This window comes from Sorghum bicolor, chromosome 6 (genome assembly GCF_000003195.3).
Source record: "Sorghum bicolor cultivar BTx623 chromosome 6, Sorghum_bicolor_NCBIv3, whole genome shotgun sequence".
In the NCBI taxonomy this organism is placed as follows: domain Eukaryota; kingdom Viridiplantae; phylum Streptophyta; class Magnoliopsida; order Poales; family Poaceae; genus Sorghum; species Sorghum bicolor.
The window spans coordinates 38281877-38290379 of record NC_012875.2 but is presented as its reverse complement, the minus strand read 5'-3'; the positions used below and the strand labels follow the sequence as shown (position 1 = coordinate 38290379).

General features: G+C 42.8%; 1 long non-coding RNA gene across 1 annotated transcript; it reads right to left on the bottom strand.

The window, feature by feature from the left end:
* On the bottom strand, positions 2730–3967 carry LOC110436619. The gene is made up of 2 exons (XR_002454428.1): positions 3290–3967; positions 2730–2960 (listed from the first exon to the last, which is right to left on the bottom strand). It is a non-coding gene; the product is annotated as an uncharacterized LOC110436619 (long non-coding RNA).

The window sequence follows — 8503 nt, the reverse complement described above, 5'->3', positions numbered from 1 at the left end:
TTTATTCTATCCACCTTAGCACTTAGTAGGGTTTTATGGTGCTTATCCAAATCTTGACACTGAGCTTAAATGGTGGATAAGTAGCACAAAATCCAAAATCAAGTTAGCATTTTACACTTATGTGAAGTGCTAGCTTGAAAAAGCTTTAATTTTCATATCTTTGTAGAGTTGTCATCAATTACCAAAAAGGGGGAGATTGAAAGGTCCTTGTTTGGTTTTGGTAATTGAGCGACAACCTAGGTGGACTAATAGTCTTTATATGAGATACACAGGAGATTAGTTCACAGATGAATAAGTGATGATGAAGGAGCTCATTGCATTTGAGACATGACATAGAGTCATGTGACCAAGGTGGAGAAGATCAAGATGAGGCTTGGCTCGATGGACTGGTTGCAAGTGTGAAGGGCAAGTCAGAGGCTTTGAAGCGAGGGACCGCGTGTGACGGTGAAGCTTAAGCAAGACTTGGTGCCGATGGACCAACGCAACAGTGAAGAGCAAGTAAAGTCAAGATCGATGAACCAATATGGTCACGTGATGATATGAAGTGGATCATATCATTTGGTGATTGTTTGGTGCATGTGTTACATCAACATCAAAGGAGATGAGATGGAATGCGCAATGCAAAGGTATAACGTATAGGACATTTCATTTCACCGGTCTAAGTTGAGTAGAGAAGTGCTTGACCGGATTTAGGATAGATAACCGTACTATAAAGAGGGGAAAGCTTTAATTGCAATGGTTATCTAGTGCCACTAAGTGTGAGCCTCATTTGCATTTACCTAGCGCTTAGTGACGTGGTGAGCTGCATGAGAAAGCCTATAAAAATATTTGTGAAGAGCTAATTTAAATGTCCAATTTATCTTGGAATATTTTTATGAAATTAGCTACTTGAAAAGGTGCTGAAAATTCACAAAAGGTGAACTGCTAAAGAACTGCAAGCTGCTGAAACGAGTTGGAAGTAGTCGGAACCGATTAAAAAACTAGTGCATAGTTCAACAGCAAGGAAGTGAAGGATGCAAGAAGCTGGAAGCAGTCACGACTAGTCGCAACCAGTTAAAACCAGTGTGCAGTTTAACAGCAAGCAGGTGAAAGGAAGCTGGAGGAAGTTTCAGCTGGTTGGAATCAGTTGAAAGAATTTACAGCTGTTGTTTGCTGCCTGTCTCGTGCGTAAGAAGGAATTGGCAGTCAGGGACCATGCTTGCATACGTTGCATGTTGTGGAGCTCTTGCCACATTAAATGAGAGAGAGAATGAGAAAGGTGATTTGCATGGCTGCATGCAAATATGAACACGCTTTGAGAAAAGGAGGCAGCCATTGACCTATGCTAATTATAGCGTGGGGTCCACTCAAGTACAAAGAGGTACTTAATTATTTTGAGGTGCTGCTCGTCCATTCAAAATGGAGAATGGCAGGCGTGCATGCACGTGGACTGCTGGAGGTTGCAGCTCTTTGCCACTTGCTCATTTATTTGGTGGAGCCCACTGCTGAGAGAATGCAGAGGGCCACTCAGTGCCTGTGCTGCCCGTTGTGGCAAACGACACTATTGTTTGCCCGCTGGAGAGCTGGCTGGCCAAGTATTTTAGACCGAGTGCTTCCTTTTCCTTCTCCAACTCTCGGGAACACAGAAGAGGGGGCTCTCCCATTATTTTCTCACAACAGAGAGCAAGCAAGTCGGGGGTTCCTCCTCTCCTCTCTATCATGGATTTGAGCTGAAATTTCTTAGAGAGATTGAGAACCCTTTGTGGGTGTGTATGAGAGGTTGAAGATCCACCATTTCCCCTTTCTCTCCCTCTGATGCTTGGTGCTATTTTGAGTGAGAGAGTGAGAGCCTAGTGTGTGCATTCAGGATTTGCATTTGGTGGCACTAGGAAATCTTTGTGATTGGGAATTTCTTGTTACTCTTAGTGATTGCCATCACCTAGACGGTTTGGTGGATTGTGACTCCATTTGAAGCACGCGAGAAGATTGTGCGGTGCTCCAGAGGAGGATTTGTGAGGGGTACTGTGCTCACCCCACGGGAATCACGAAGTGCAACTCTAGTAGAGTGAAACGCGAAGGGCGACAAGTGGTCTGGTCGGGTCAAGTGCTAGAGCTTGTGATAAGCACTCCAAGTGGGAGAGTGTGACTTGTGGGTCACCACTAGCAAGAGGACTGGTGACAACCTTGGAGCCTGTCTCAATGGGGACGTAGCTTGGTGGCAACCAAGTGAACCTCCACTACAAGAATTCTGGGCTTCTGTGACAATTAGATTATGACGATAACAGTCTGTTTCCTGTCACTGATTACCTACAGTGACGAAGTGGCTATCATCACAGAAGGTGGGTCACTAAACAGCTTCTGTGACCACTATAGGACTTCGTCATTGATACAGTGACGATAATTCTTATGTCATTGATGCAATGACGAGGCTAAATCGTCATAACAAATTGAATCGAATAACAGCACGTGTATGATGACATGGCACATGTGGCATAGCAAATGACAAGACGAGTGATGTGGCAAGTGACATGGCAATTCACATTGGACCCATATAGCATGGGCTTTATTCTTTTCAATTTCAATTACAGTCAGCTCAATTGGTCCAAATCTTTTTTTAGCCAGGCTACGAATTGGCTTTTTTTTATTACAACCCATCATTAAAATTCAAGCACATATTGTGGGCCAGTCCAATAAAATAATCACATATTATAGACCACATAAGCAATGGCATAATTATAATAACCAGCCCATACAACAAAATATATTCCAGCCATAAATAATATTCTAGCTCATACAATATCGATTCCAGAATACATGTTCCATGCACAAACATTCTAGGCTTCTAACCACCTAACTACAACTAGCAGCTATACACATTAGAAATGTTCTCCTGCAGACCGGTGACACTTTGTTCAAGCTCCGATATGTACTGCAGCTTCCTAACTCATGACCTCTGAAGTAACTGTCTGTTTGCCAATATCCTGAGAAACCCAAGAACAGAGAAAATCATTGTTGATAGTCTATTTTTTTAGAACTGCTACTCATCTAACTATGATCTATTTATTATGAGTAAAACATGCATGTGGATGTAGATCAATACTTTTGTATTTTACTTTATTCCAGTAAAACAGATTGGCAACGAACAAGCAAATGCATTTGTTCCTGCTTGAAAGACTTAGTGCAAAGCAGAAAGAAAAATAGTTTCTAAGTAGCAGCACACTATCCAGACCTAGACTCAAAGATATAGCAGATTAGTAAATAATAACGATTCTATTTTATATGTTCATGTCTATAAGGTGCTTCGACTAACCTGACCTAGGCTTTCGTGTCAGCATTAGCATGGTAAACTTATGCTAACACTTCATCATTGTTAGGCCCATAGCTTACATCTGCTTAGTAGAACAACTGTGGTTCGAAACATGCAGACTAATGTTCACTCAGCATTAACATTTAGAAAAAATTGCAGATTAAACAGACATTGCAAGGTCATCAACTAATCAGCTAAATGTAATGGAAACAAATGAGATATCTCATTTGTGTATTGAACAATCAGCTAAATGAAATAGAAACAAATCAAATATCTGCATTGCGAGGAGAGGACAGAGTTGGACTGCAGGCATGTGTGGAGGGCGGCCCCCATGTGTACCACCATTGTGGATCCGCTCGAAAACGGACATGGATTTCAAATCCCGTGATATCACAGCCGGCATCGCTCCTCCATGCACGCTGCTCGTAGATCCGAGGCGCTGTGGTTCAGATCGAAGCCTCCGTAGCGGGCCGTGCCGGCCGCCGCCGCTCGCACCAGGCAGCTGCGCGATTCAGGGCTGCCGCTAGGACGTGCGAACGAGCCTTGAGCCGCTGGGACATGCGGACAAGCCTTGAGCTCCTGGGCATGCCGGCGAAACGCACCTTGTGGTGCCGATGGGGCCGAGCAGTGGAGCTATGCAGTGGGCGCATCAAAGGGAAGCAGATGAGGAGCGGTAGCCAGCAGAGAGAAGAGAGTGAATGATTGAGGGACTAGGGTTCTTCAGATTTGATATGATCTCTGGTTGAAGGCTGGCCGTCGATCTCAGATCAATGGCTCATGATGATTGGACCTTAGGGTTTGTGGAATTGGGCCATGTGGGTTGTCCAGCGCACAGCATGCTCCACTAGTGGGCTTTTTCAATGGCTCCACACGTTTTAATACATAACCATGCACTAAAAATATTTTTAAATAAAATAGATTATATATGTTGTTGTATAGTAGTTTCAAATTTTCTGCAACTGGTTTACTATTTCTATTGTTAGAGACTATTGCGTGAGTTTTTTTGCTGCAGTCCATACTGTAGAGAACATATAAAAAAATAAACACAAAAATGTATACCAAATACTACTTGACCAAGTGGTTCACCCACCCGGTTTATACTTCTGATGAAAGGTTGCCAGTTCAATCCATCTTTTGTGCATAACATTTTTTAATTTCTTTTTTTTTTGTTTTTCCCACTCAACACAAACGTCGCTAGAGCATAGATCGAAGGTGCTCTCTGCCTCCACACACATGTGCATGATTTTTTTTTGAAGTATATTTTTTTCCACCACACACAAGTCTTTTTTTTGAACTCCACCGCACACATGTCGTGCATGATTGATAGCAAACTCTACTTAATAAGTTCTTCGTTATTCGTGGCATGCAAGACACTTTCATCTCGAACGTAACTATTTGGATCGCACTCTTGCAAACCCAGGCCATCGACCCTACGTGGATGGGAAGAGTCCACCTAGAACACATGATGTGTGAACCAATAGCCATGTAAGATAATATGGTATTTTTTTAAAGAATTATAAATGTACTATATTCTATGATGATCAACTATTGTCATGATCCATCGTCACAAAGCCCAGATATAGGATACTATGACGATGTTTATGACATAGTCACAGTTTGGTCATAAACAGTTGTCATTCTATCAACAGTCGTCATAAACAGTCTTTGTTTATGACAGATAGGTGCTCTGTCATCTGACAATCGTCACAGAAGCCCAGATTTCTTGTAGTGCTCGGAAGAAAATCATCGTGTCAACATTATTCTTCCTGTTGGTTTGCAAGTCCCTAAACAAGCTTGTATTTACTTTCATATACTTGTGCTTGTGTAGTTGCTCTTGTAATTAGTTAGCTTGTGTAGCTTGCAAATTACCTTCTTGCATGTGTAGCTAGAAGTAGTTCCCCTTGCGTGACTAATTTGGTTTGTGTAACCTTGTTAGTCACATTGCTTAGTTTGTGTAGCTAAGTAATTTGTGCTCTCTAATTTGGCATTGGTTGCCTTGTTATTGAGCATTGCTAGTGAACTTAGGAGCCTTGTGCTTTTGCTTAATAGTTGTGTTGGAGCTCCCCGTTTTGCAAAGTACTAGTGGCATAGGTTTGTGTGACCTTGCTCCTAGAATTTATTAGGTGAGCTCTTGCTAAGGTAGCACCTTGTTTGTTTGTTTAGGATCTTTTACAAGGTGCTAAAGAACTTAGATAGAGGGGTGAAGTCTTGGCTAGACTGATAGTTTTAATTCTGCACTTATTTCGGTTAGCCGGCACGATAAGTTTTAGAAAGGATTATTCACCCCCCCTCTAGTCCGCCATCTCGACCCTTCACTCTCGGTCACTAGCTTTCCTCTTCTTGGCTAGCACCTTCTTACCCTTCTCTGTTGTGGTGAACCGACGAGGTCTATCATCTCCCTCATCGCTTCCAAGAGTGCCTCCATTCCCACCAGTGGGACCACTGACATTCTTGCAACGTGCACTCATTTTCTGTTGCTTAGGAAGATGGTGAACTAACAATCAAGAGGCTTGGCCTCAATCCATACTCGTGGGCTTGGCCCCGAGTTCAACTGACACTATCAATCGGCCAAAATGTGAGTCACTCGCTGCAAGACATGGAGTAGGTAGGATATACATAAACAAACATAATAACTAGAGAGGAGAGAGCCTAATTAGCGGCGTCCCCATAAAATTTGAGGCCCAGTTCAAAGTCCTAATTGGAGGCCTAAAATCTAGCATCAAATTAAACAAAAAAAGGATAAGTCAAATATTAATCACTATATTACAAGATGTAAAAAACTATAGCCAGAAATGACTACGAAAAGATTTGATCGCTTGATTGGATGCAGCCCCTCCCATGATAAAAAATCTTGATGCCTGGTGAATGTGCCGAGAAGGTCACGTTTTGGGCCATAGAATAAAGGTTTAGCTGATCTTTTAGTTAAACCAAAACCCAATGTACTTAGTATACTTAAGTAAATCTTGAGGACCATGCATTTTGGGGGCCCTGTTCGGTCGCACAGCCCGCACGGGCCCAAGAACGCCCCTGGCCTAATGGAAGCAAGCAATAGTTAAGAAACTAGATGAAATTGTCTTACTACCTTAGATGAGACATGTTCCAGATGAATGAATGAATGAGATCGGAAGTCCACGGAACACTAGGATACGCACGACAGGGGCCTGCAAGGATTAAACGAATGAAAACATTGTCAAAAACGGCGTTCCAATCCATTCAGGCAAAAACGCAAACACCTGGCGTGCAGGGTTAAGGAAACCCACCTCAAACCCTAAATTGGCACGAGATTGAACACCCAGGGGCTTGTGATGGAGGAGAACATTGAGTAAGGTGTTCTTTGCAAGCCGGAAGGAGTGGGATCGCCGGAGAGGAGAAAGATCATGGTGGCGAGGTGGGGTCACGACGGTTAGGGCACTGAGCACGGCGGCGCGCGAGAAAGAAGAAGGCATCTGGGAGAAAAAGACTATATGGGGTCGAGCTTTAAAACGCAGTCGTGGGAGCACCAGACACGCTTAAGATGGCATCGGATGCGTCCGGTGCCCACCAAACACGTACGCAGAGAGCTCCAGAAAATCTCCCGACCGCCGGATGCTCGCCTAGCGTCCGGTGCTGCGAAGCTTGCACCAAGGAACCACTAGACGCGACACACTGAACATGCTTAGGGCACTGTGCGTGAGTATGGTGCGTGCTGTACACCAGGGATAGTACACCGGACGCACAAGAGCGCGTCCGGTGCAGCGTCCGGTGCCCTACCAGAGTTGGATTTTCAACGAATGTTCACGCGACTTTCACCAACCAAGTTCCAACTTCAAGAAGACTCAAATAAGCACCAATTGGAACTAGTATGAGTGACCTCTCTTAAACCCTCGAATTTTTATAAATATTTAGACATAGGCTTAGTAGTTTTTATGAAAATAGTCAAATGAAAGCACTAAAGAGACATCATGTGGCTATTAATCTAGGGGTCTAAATCACGATGAGCTTTGAATGCTCCCCCTGTCAATGGACGAACACAGCGGATGCTCAAAGCATAACCGAAAAGAAACGACAAAGCAACACACATGCATATGATATGCAATGCAACTCTTGAAAGTAAACTAATGCTTGTCAAGTTTGATCCAAGGTTAAGCTTTTTCACACACGCAAGGGGGTTATCTTAACCATGCTAGACAAGCCCTACACACAATCTTTTTGGATTTTTATTTGGATATGCATGAAATGCAAAGCAAAAGCTATTTATAAGAACAACACACGACTTCATTTTTTAGTGAAGTTACAGAGATCAAACACATTAAGTTCATTTCTCAACATACAAAACCTAGCTTCATCTAGGGGTTTTGTGAAGATATCCGCTAATTGATTTTCCGTCCCCATATTCTCTAGAGATATATCACCTTTGGCAACATGATCTCTAAGGAAGTGATGACGGATATCAATGTGCTTAGTGTGGGTGTGTTGAACCGGATTATTTGCAAGTTTTACGGCACTTTCATTGTCACACAACAAAGGTAATTTATCTAGAACTACTTCATAGTCTAGCAAAGTTTGTTTCATGTAGAGTATTTGTGCACAACAAGCACTGGCGGCAATATATTCCACCTCAGCCATTGATAAAGCAACACTATTTTGTTTCTTTGATATCCAAGAGACAAGAGATCTACCTAGGAAGTGGCACCCTCTAGATGTGCTTTTTCTATCAATGCAGCACCTGACATAATCTGAATCAGAATAGCCTACAAGTTGGAATCTTGCACCTTTGGGATACCACAAGCCTAGATGGGGTGTGTATTTTAGATACCTAAGAATTCTATTGACGGCAATCAAGTGAGATTCCATAGGCATAGCTTGATATCTAGCACACATACACACACTAAACATGATATCGGGCCTAGATGCGGTGAGGTAAAGTAAACTTCCTATCATAGAGCGATAGAGAATTTTGTCAATCGGGTTACTGTTGACACTTGCTAACACCACTTGAATACTAGGTTGTCATCCCCAGCATGGCACTAGAGTGTACTATGGTATTTATATGCACACAGATAATCCGCAAGCGCACGGATATCGATGTAGCTTTTACCCAGTTGAAGGTTTTATCGTATCCACAGGGAAACGGGAGAACTGATCTACGCTCTAACTTAACCAAGATAAATAGGTGTAAATAGGAAAGATGGTAGAATCGAATAAGAACAATATTAAAGTTAAGATAACAATGGGTGG